The 10,070-nt window shown below is 38.6% G+C and overlaps 1 long non-coding RNA gene across 2 annotated transcripts; it reads left to right on the top strand.

The window, feature by feature from the left end:
- The first annotated feature begins 1,115 nt into the window (after positions 1-1,115).
- LOC142142680 (uncharacterized) lies at positions 1,116-9,486 on the top strand. Of its 2 annotated transcripts, XR_012689277.1 has the most exons (4): positions 1,116-1,232; positions 5,447-5,528; positions 6,134-6,317; positions 8,811-9,486. It is a non-coding gene; the product is annotated as an uncharacterized LOC142142680 (long non-coding RNA). The 2 variants fall into 2 exon arrangements; XR_012689276.1 differs by lacking the exon at positions 5,447-5,528 and having other exon boundaries at positions 1,128-1,232.
- Positions 9,487-10,070: the final 584 nt, after the last annotated feature.

Here is a 10,070-nt window from a genome sequence, read left to right as displayed (position 1 = left end):
TGACTGGTGTGATGGTGGTATCAGTACTGAGTATATGATAATGACTGGTGTGATGGTGGTATCAGCACTGAGTATATGATAATGACTGGTGTGATGGTGGTATCAGTACTGAGTATATGATAATGACTGGTATGATGGTGGTATCAGTCCTGAGTATATGATAATGACTGGAGTGATGCTGGTATCAGCACTGAATATATGAACAGTGAAGAGAACGCTTGTGGTTCAGCACCGACAGTATGGACAGCATGAGAAGACAGGAGAACATCTGCACAGAGTTACATTATCGGGAGAGGTCTGAGTTCATGTCCTGAGCAGGAGAGACATCAGCACCAGGTAAATGGACAGCTCCCGTTCTTACTCACATGATTACTGGGGATCTCCGCGGGTCTCGGGTCTTCTCTCCACAAGAGCACAGAGGATCTATCTGTCAGATTGATGGTGTCGGTAGCACCCAGCCTGGGGAGTGTCATAGACTGAGAGGAGGCGGGAGTATAGACTGGGGATCCTGAGACCATATCTACAGGTATAGACATAACAGAGAGTGGTAACTGCAGGGTCGTGTAATATCTAAGTACAGAAACTATACAGCACTAAATTTAGGGTCAGAAATACATAAACGGATTAGGAAACACAAGACAGCGTCAGAACATAATTCAATTTAATGAGGAAAATTACTTTAATATATCTAACCTGAAGAGCTTGCAGTCTTGTAGCGATACAGAAAAGACACCAAGTAATGTTGGATACTCCCACAACAAACTGCCCTATTAGTAACATATGTCAGCAAGTGAGTGCAAGCTGTGGTCACCCTGTGCCTTCATAGCCAGATACATGTCCATATGACCTGCGTTGTCCAGAGCAATGTCGTCTTGTTTACAAAACAAACCACTAAAGACAATGACATTAGGGTTAATGAATTGCGTCCAGCAGAACGTGGGAGACTGTGTTGGAGGAGAGTCCATCCTGGCACAAATACAATTAGTGAATTACACATTGTTATTTGGGTGGGTAATCCAATTAAAAAGGCTGAAGGGACAATTATATCTGAAAGAGAACATTACTGTGAGGAAATGAAGACGGATCAGCCAGGAGAAGTACCCACAAGACGTCTAATAAAAGCTCTCTGGACCTCCGTTCTCCTCAGTGGATAACAACCTGCTGACAGCCAGGTCTGATCATCTCTGTCCAGCCAAAGCAGCGGAGACCGTATAGGTACAACTCCGAGAAAGGTTTGTACTTCTGGGGCTAAAGCATCACTTGTATCTGACACGGTGGGAAATGACAATTACAGAAGCTTCTGTCATATGACAATGTGTGAAATGGTTATCACAGGAGAAGAGACTGTCATTAACTACAGTAGCTTCCAAGTTACTGACAGACTGAGCTCTAGATTCACGGAGTCTACAGAGAGCGCTGCTTTCCATGATATAATGGTGTAATGTACAGGGCAGATTAATACTATGGTGTAATGGGGAAATATATAGGGCATATTATTACTATGGTGTAATGGGGAAATATATAGGGCATATTATTACTATGGTGTAATGTACCAGATTATTACTCTGGTGTAATGTACAGGGCATATTATCACTATGGTGTAATGTACAGGGCAGATTATTACTATGGTGTAATGCACATGGCAGATTATTACTATAGTGTAATGGGGAAATATATAGGGCAGATTATTACTATGGCGTAATGTACAGGGCAGATTATTACTATGGTGTAATGCACAGGGCAGATTATTACTATGGTGTAATGTACAGGGCATATTATTACTATAGTGTAATGTACAGGGCAGATTACTGCTATGGTGTAATGGGGAAACGTTTAGGGCACATTATTACTATGGTGTAATGCACAGGGCAGATTATTACTATGGTGTAATGTACAGGGCAGATTATTACTACAGTGTAATGTACAGGGCATATTATTACTATGGTGTAATGTACAGGGCAGATTACTGCTACACTGTAATGTACAGTGCAGATTATTACTCTGGTGTAATGGAAGGAGTTTGTAGTGTTTGAATAAGGGTGATTGGTCGGGGTAGGTTATTGTTATAATAACATGGGGGTTTAGCCAGGGTAGATTATTGCAGTAACTAGGGAGACTTTGTCAGGAGAGAATATTGTTAAAGTTCATTTGACAAGGATGTGAGCGTCTTATTGTTTTCAACACCTGCTTATCTGGGATATGATACGTTTTGACGGGGTAGGTGAAAAGAACTATAATAAGGAGGATCTAATCAGGACAGATTATTGCTGTATTACAATAGCTGAATTTGGTAAAGTCATATTGTTGTAGTTTAATAATGGGTTGGTCCGGACAGTTTATTGTTATAGAAGGTTTGACTAGGGTGTGAGCACTTTCTGTGCCCAGTGTAGAACTCCTGCTAGTCTGGCATATCCTTAGTTGTGACGAGGGCTGGGATAGAACAACCTGTAGCCAATCAGATCATGACCTTTTGAGTGTGCTCAGCTTGTGGGAGACAGTGTCTTGTCCACTACTGTGCTGCAGACTAAGATAGTGGCAGGATCAGGGTTCCCTAACAGCATGGAGTTGTAGTATGAGGCTCCTGTCCAAACAAGGCAGGAATATTGTGGTGTGTGAAAAAGAGTTCACACATCCAAAGTGATGGAGTGTAATAGGGGATTGGACTAAAACATATTATTGATGTAATGTAACAGGACACATTACTGTTGGAATGTAATAAGGGAATTTGGCTAAACAAGTTTATTGCTGTAGTTGAATTGTGGTATATGATCAGATAATTTAGGTAGTATAATAAAATGAGTAGGTAGGAACAGATGTTTGTTGTATCGTAATAGGGGCATTTGGTCAGGACAGATTATTGTGGTAGTGTAATAGAAGGATTTGGCCAGGACGGGTTTTGGTTGTTTAATAATGGCTATAGGTCAGGATATGAGGATTTGGTCAGGATAGATTATTGTTATTGTGTGTGTGCAAAGGATCTGAGCACCTTCTTATTTTCAATTTGTAATTGCTGCTTGTCATGTTCTGCTCATATTTGCTGTCCTCAGTGAAGTGGGCGGAGATAGAACAACCTGTAGCCAATTAAATCACCATAATTTTGATTGTGCTGATTGTTTGGTAGCAGTGAGGTGTCCGCTTGTGTGGTTATGTTAGTTAGGACATGGCTATACTGTATGTGACTGCAGCAGTGCACAGCTGTCATACCAGAGAGTCTTGTCAAACTCATTCAGGAAGTTTGTGGTGTCAAACACACCTCATTGTGACATGAAGTTCATACATACAACTTCAAGTGTAATAGAGGGTTAGGTCAGGAATCACAAATGTCGTAGTGTAATAGGGGTATCTGGTCAGGACAGTATAGTTTTGCAGTGTGAAGGTCAGGCGATATAATGTTGGCGTTCCACCCTATGAACAACTATACCCAGACGTGGTGCTTTGTAATTTCTTACAAGGATTTTCAAGTTGGTACTAATTTACGCATCAAAAGTACAGTGTATCTAATAAAGTGGGGTGTTATACTTGGGTTTGAACTGCTTTTACATGCTTATATCTCCAAGTTACAAATTCCCAGAGTTTATATGAAGTAACAGGGTTATTGTGGTAGCAGGATAATTGGTATTACAATATGACAAAGCTGGTCTTATATGAAAATAATGTGGCACTGTAAATACTGTATGTAGGGGGTCTATTCTCCTATAAAGTAATTACAACATCATTCTTTTGTAAAGTAAATTATGAATCTTTTTTCTCTGGTAATTTATATTAATTTGATGGCACTACAAAAATACAATAAAACAATACTACAACACTACCTGGAGCCAGGAGTATTTAAACGTATTGCCTGTAGGGTAATAGATGAATTTTTTTGGTAGCAGTGGGTATTTTTTAAACTATGAGGGTCCCTTGGTTCTACGGTTTGGGGACTGAAGTAGAATTGTAACATGCTGTTCTTTTTTAAGTTTTGTTAATATTGTTGCATTTTGCTATATGACTTAGAGATGCATATATTTACAGTAAACGTTAGAAACCTAATGCATATGAATAAGTGAATTCAATCTCAAAGTGATGAGAATTTACACATCCACTTGTATTTTTGTTCTCTGAGCTCTTTTGCATGTACATAAACCTGTATTTAGAAAAATGTGCATTGTAACAGACAAACATTGGTTATAACAAGAAACCATTCCCACATTATAACTAATCAGCATCTGACATTGCAATGTAACCAAGGATGTGGGCAGAGCTGGAGAGTGACCAGGGAAATCCCCGGTGGGCATCGCTGCCTATTCTAGGTGGCCGAGTGCTTTCCACCACATTGTCTAGTGGCACCCGACTCCCTGCACCTTTAAGTGCTGAGAGTCTAATGGAAATCTAAGTAATTGTTTTTGGGATGTGTCTAGCACATTTAATGCATACTTCACCACCAATCAAGATAAAGATGTAAATATGCATTTGATAACCAAGATGTTTGGGTATAAGGGTGAGCTGCTTACATCTAACTATAGTGCATATTGCTTGACCTTAACGACCTGTACAGTGTGAAGTGGGACATATCTCCCAACTATCGTTGCAGTCGGGACAAAGCCCTGACAGTCATACAAAATCTGGACAGTCCCAACAGAATCAGGGCAGTTTGCAGACTGTGCTGATCTCTCCTACCTGTCCTTGTAGTTTTCACTACCAGCAGTTCCTTGAGCGCAGTTGCTGCTTGTCTGATTCCTGGAATGTTGGGGCCCTGTATGGTAAAAAGGGAGATACATAAAATATAGAAAGTCTAGCAGTGAGTGAGCCCACTTAGACCTCCCTCCCCAACCAGCCCTGACATTAAATCAATAGTACCTACGTTTAATAATTAGGCCTCCCTACCTGAAACCAGTCCAACATTAAACTAATAGTACTCATTTAATAAATATACCTACCCCCATTAGCCCAACAGTAAATTAATAGCATCCACATTTAATGAACAAACCTATTGATTCCCTATCAGCCCCAACATTAAATTAATAGCACTTACATTTTATAAATAGACCTATTTCCCTATTTATAATACATGGACCTTTTCCCCCCACCACACCCTGACATTAAATGAATGGTATTCACATTTAATAAATACACCTATTTGCTCCCAAATGGCCCCAATATTAAATAATTAGTATTCCCATTTAGTATTCCCATATTCCTCCCCAGAGTGGGAGGAAACCGGGTGCTCCGGTTTCCTCCCACTCTCCAAAAACATACTGGTAGGTTAATTGGCTGCTAACAAATTATCCCTAGTCTGTGTGTGTGTGTGTGTGTGTGTGTGTGTTGGGGAATTTAGACTGTAAGCTCCAATGGGGCAGGGACTGATGTGAATGAGTTCTCTGTACAGCGCTGCGGAATCAGTGGCGCTATATAAATAAATGGTGATGATGGTGACTAGGAGAATTATTTAATTTCTCTTCTATAGGTGCGCACACAACCACAACCATACCCCAACACACTTAGAAGGCAACAACCTTTACACCTGGAAAAGTGGATCCACATGCAAGGTCAGTCCAGTAGGGGCATGTACACATTAGTACACCCACTGGAATGTGGCCTAGTTAGACTTGACCACATCTCCACTTATGCCTCTTAGGTAGAGTATTATTGCAGGTGCATAAACCGTAGGGGTAGATTTACAAAAACTTCTAAAAAGGAAAAAACGGAGTGTTGCCCTTAGTAACCAGATTCTATCATTTAGCTAGACTCTGATTGGTTCCTATGGGCAACACAACCACTTTTCTATTTTAGTAACTCTACCCCTTGGTAAAAATATACATGCTAATGATGACAACAGCATCAGCACATATTGGGCCTGATTTGTTAAGGAAAGGAAAGCAAAAGAAGGAGTAGATTTGCACCCTGACAAAACCATGTTGCATGGGAGGGGGGTGTAAATGTAAATTTAATATGTGTGATGGCAGAGACAAGTATATGTGTTCTACATGAAAAAACAGCTAGTATTTAACTTATGTGCAAAATAATAAACTAGTCTGCACCCCTTGCATTATAACATGGTTTGCCCAGGAGAAAATGTACTCTTTTTCTTCCCTTAATACACTTTGGTCACTTGAAGTTTGCATTTATATCCCATCTTGTTCTTCCGTCACAGGATAGAGGTTATCAGCTGTATGTTTAATTACCAAACTGGACATGAGCTGGCAGAACAAAAAGCATCCGGCCAGAGACAAGGAGGCGACAGCCTTGGACAGGAGCGCCAGAAAGAAGAGGGAGCGAATCCTCAGGAAGAAGATCTCCTCTCTCACTGTGCTCTGTGGATCATTAAAGACTCACAAGTATTATTATTAATAATCTACAGATACCTACTACTGCATGCATTATTATTACTTAGGGATTAGTCTACCATGGTCACCACATTGTTTATCGACTTTAGTCCTTACTAGTAAACAGCTAAATAATGGGATTGACAGTACATAGTTGAATATGTTTTCCTTCACTAATTTTTTTCAGTAGTTTCTCCTGTGTTTTTCCTTTTACTTTGAATCTCAAAAAAATGCAGAAAAATAAGAAAACAGGTGCAGAGAAACACAGAACGTAAGCTAAGAAAATGAGGGCGGGGAATTAAATAAGCAGAAAAGAAAGTAAAAACAAAACACTTGAGCCTGCAGCCTACTGCTTAGATTGTGCGGCATCCAGACTCTTCAATGCAAGGAAACGGCAACATTAATGCCTAATTATTGAGGGGAAATAGGAACAGATGCACAATAAGTAGCTTCTTAATTTGGATTTATGATCCCTTATCAGCCCTATTTATCTTTTATCACAATGCAACACTACCTATGCTGGGCGCACACAACTACTTAGTTAATGCCATTCATTTTACAGTTTAATAGCTTATTAAACTACTCTAAATTGGCATCTACATATAACAATTATTACAAACAAACAAAAATGTAAAGTTTATGTTATATGTCAGATTAATAAGCAAATCCATTTGTATTCACTAATATTTCAATATTCCACAATCGGGACATATGTACAAAAGTGGTGCAAATGGAAATGGCGGCATTACCTTCACAACCAATTAGATGCTTGCTTATATTTTCTAAACTACTTTAGATAAACAAGTAACAATTTGATTGGTTGCGGTGTGTGGCACGACATTTTCCTTGGCACCAGTTTTCACAACTGGCACTTCAAATTCTGCTACGTCATTTCTGTGCATAATTTGCTAAACATTTAATGTTAAATACACTTAACTGTCCCACAAGCCATCTTATTCTCGATCACACAGAAATGTGGCAATGTTTAGAGAAGACAGGTTAAATTTCAATTATGAACCAAAGATCAAAACAAATGACAGAGCAAAGTCCAAAATGCCTCAAAAACAAAGTTAAATGGCATCCAGTATAAAGTTTATATATGGCGGAACAACAACATCATAGAATTCACACACTTTTTTTTTTTGGAAAAAAAGATTATAAAACTGTAATCACAAGACTGATAAATAGATGTATAAAAATACCAACAACAATCAGGAAATCAGAGACTGGTCTGGTATTCTGTGCAGAGTGTTTAAATAGAAACACTTTAATCAGTCATTAATACAACATGTAAAGGCATCATAAAAGAGCAATCTGACGAGTGAGGCACTAAAGTCCCATACGATAATGTCTGAAGTATACGGATTCCGAGTAGAAGGCTTATGTACTTCGCAATAACATTGCGCAATTCCATGATGTATGTACCAAATTGCAAGCACAGGCACATGTAATACGTGTAACAATGAAGACTGGGAAGTGTCTCTAATAGCGTAAGTGGACAACTACCAGCTTCTGATGACATGCACAGTATACAGACTCCAGTCAGTTTAAGCAGTGAGCGCAACTCCTTGTGTATAATACAATCTTCAGACTTACTACCTCCTGCATTTCATCTTGGTAAAAGACTTTCTCAAAGATGTAATGTGCATAGTAATGTTCCTACTTTTAGTTATAGTTCAGCGAGTAAATGTTCTATGAGGAATCTAGAGTTAAAGTAACTCACTAAGTAGTCAGTTTTGCAGAAATAGGGAGCATATTAATTATTTGATAGACCCTGTTGGGATCCATATTAAGGGTACATTGAATAAAATAACCTATGTGGGTGGGTGGGGGACGGCGCCTCTTCCCTGTTTTCAATGATTTTTAATAAATGTTTGGCTAACTAAATATATAATATGCAACAAACATCAGGCTAATAGCACTGCATGATTGTTTATTGATATGTTTCATACAGCATGAGGCTCTTAGATGAGAGCGGAATCTGCTCCCAACTATTAACAGTCGTCTTCTATTGCTGTGTAAAATAGTGTACATTATATTTGAGTTGTTCTGAATAGTACCTTTTTAGTTGAGATATATACTGTGTACCGTGTGTGTGTATAATTAATATATATATATATATATATATATATATATATATATATATATACACACATCTATATCTATGCACACACACACAGACACATTATATATACACATATTATATATATATATATATATATATATATATATATATATATATATATATATATATATATGTGTATATATAATATGTGTGTGTGTGCATAGATGTAGATATAAATATATATATATATATATATTCATTAATTTCAATGTAATGTCTCCATGCTAAGAAGTAATCATTGTAAACAGACACTAAACAACGCCATAGCAACCGATGAGATGTTTGCATTGTCTCAGCTGCTCTACACAAATAATAGACCTTTGAGTGGTGTCATTACATAAACCTCATTGACCCTTTTACCCATTGTATGATTTCTCCAGATTAAAGACCAACATAAAAGAAGACAAGAAGAAACCATTGTCACAAATTGGATACAAAGAACCAAAAGTCTTCCCTGAGGAACCATGCTGCCGCCAGCTGGAGCGAGCCCAAAAAATGTGCCCCAAATGTGAGATTGTCACCTGCAGGAAATGTGACACACTGCATGCCGACTCCCTGTTTGTGGCACACAGCTTATTAGATCACTATGATCACTGAGGAGACACACTTAGCGCTGTCAGTGGTAGCCAAGTTTGTAACACAGTATATATGTAATGTTCCTGTATAACAGAGATCTGGTAAGTCTGGCTTAAAATGCATTCATTACTTTGTGAAGTCCCCCCCCCCCCCCTCATAAACCCAAGAAAACCGTTCCTAGCCACACTTCTGAGATTCAGGGTAGATTTATTAATCCTTCTAAGCAGGAAAATTGGTGTCACATATAGCACCAATCATTCTTTAGCCATCATGTATCTAGTACATGCTAGTAAATGATAGCTACAATCTGACTAGTTGCTATGGGCAACACCTCAACGCTTCCTTTTTTAGAATGTTTAAAAAATCTGCTCCTCAGTGTTGCCTAATTTAGAAGAAATCACACATCTGGGGGTAAATGTATGAAAGTCCGTTTTTTTCAACTCGCTGGAAATCCGCGACTTTGCAGCTTAAATTTAAAGCGGCGATGGCTTGTAAAGGCAAACTTGCCTTTACAAGCCATCGCCGCTTTAAATTTTATCTGGAAATCCGCGACTTTGCAGCTAAAATTTAAAGCGGCGATGGCTTGTAAAGGCAAACTTGCCTTTACAAGCCAATCTGGCTACTTTTGGAAGCGGTATGAGATAGGTACCGCATTTTATGTGCCTTAAGTTTTTTACAAAACTGAACAGAAATGCATCCTATACATTGTGTCAGACTTTGTGTGTGCCACTGATTACTGTTTTGTGCATGGTGAGCTCTTATCGTGAGACTTTAATACAGCAGTGCCAAACCTGTAGTAAAAACTAATGCTTTCTCCAAAATGCAAATTCCTTCCCATATAAGGAAATCCCTGCAAAGTAACACTCTGAAATTAACCAGTTTAAATATTAAATACAGGTGCATGAAAGGCTCCTAAATTACATAAGATTTATTCCTATGCTGCTTTGAGATAGTAGGGTACTAATACAAGAAGAGTTCTCTATGCCCCTCTCCATTACTCACAGGTAATCCTTTTTTAATGTGCATTTAATGTGATGTATGTAAAAGGTGTCTCTTAGGTCTAC

The sequence above is a fragment of the Mixophyes fleayi genome, chromosome 3 (genome assembly GCF_038048845.1).
Source record: "Mixophyes fleayi isolate aMixFle1 chromosome 3, aMixFle1.hap1, whole genome shotgun sequence".
NCBI classification, from domain to species: Eukaryota; Metazoa; Chordata; class Amphibia; order Anura; family Limnodynastidae; genus Mixophyes; species Mixophyes fleayi.
The sequence above is the reverse complement of the archived record's forward strand: the minus strand, read 5'-3'. Positions and strand labels throughout refer to the sequence as shown.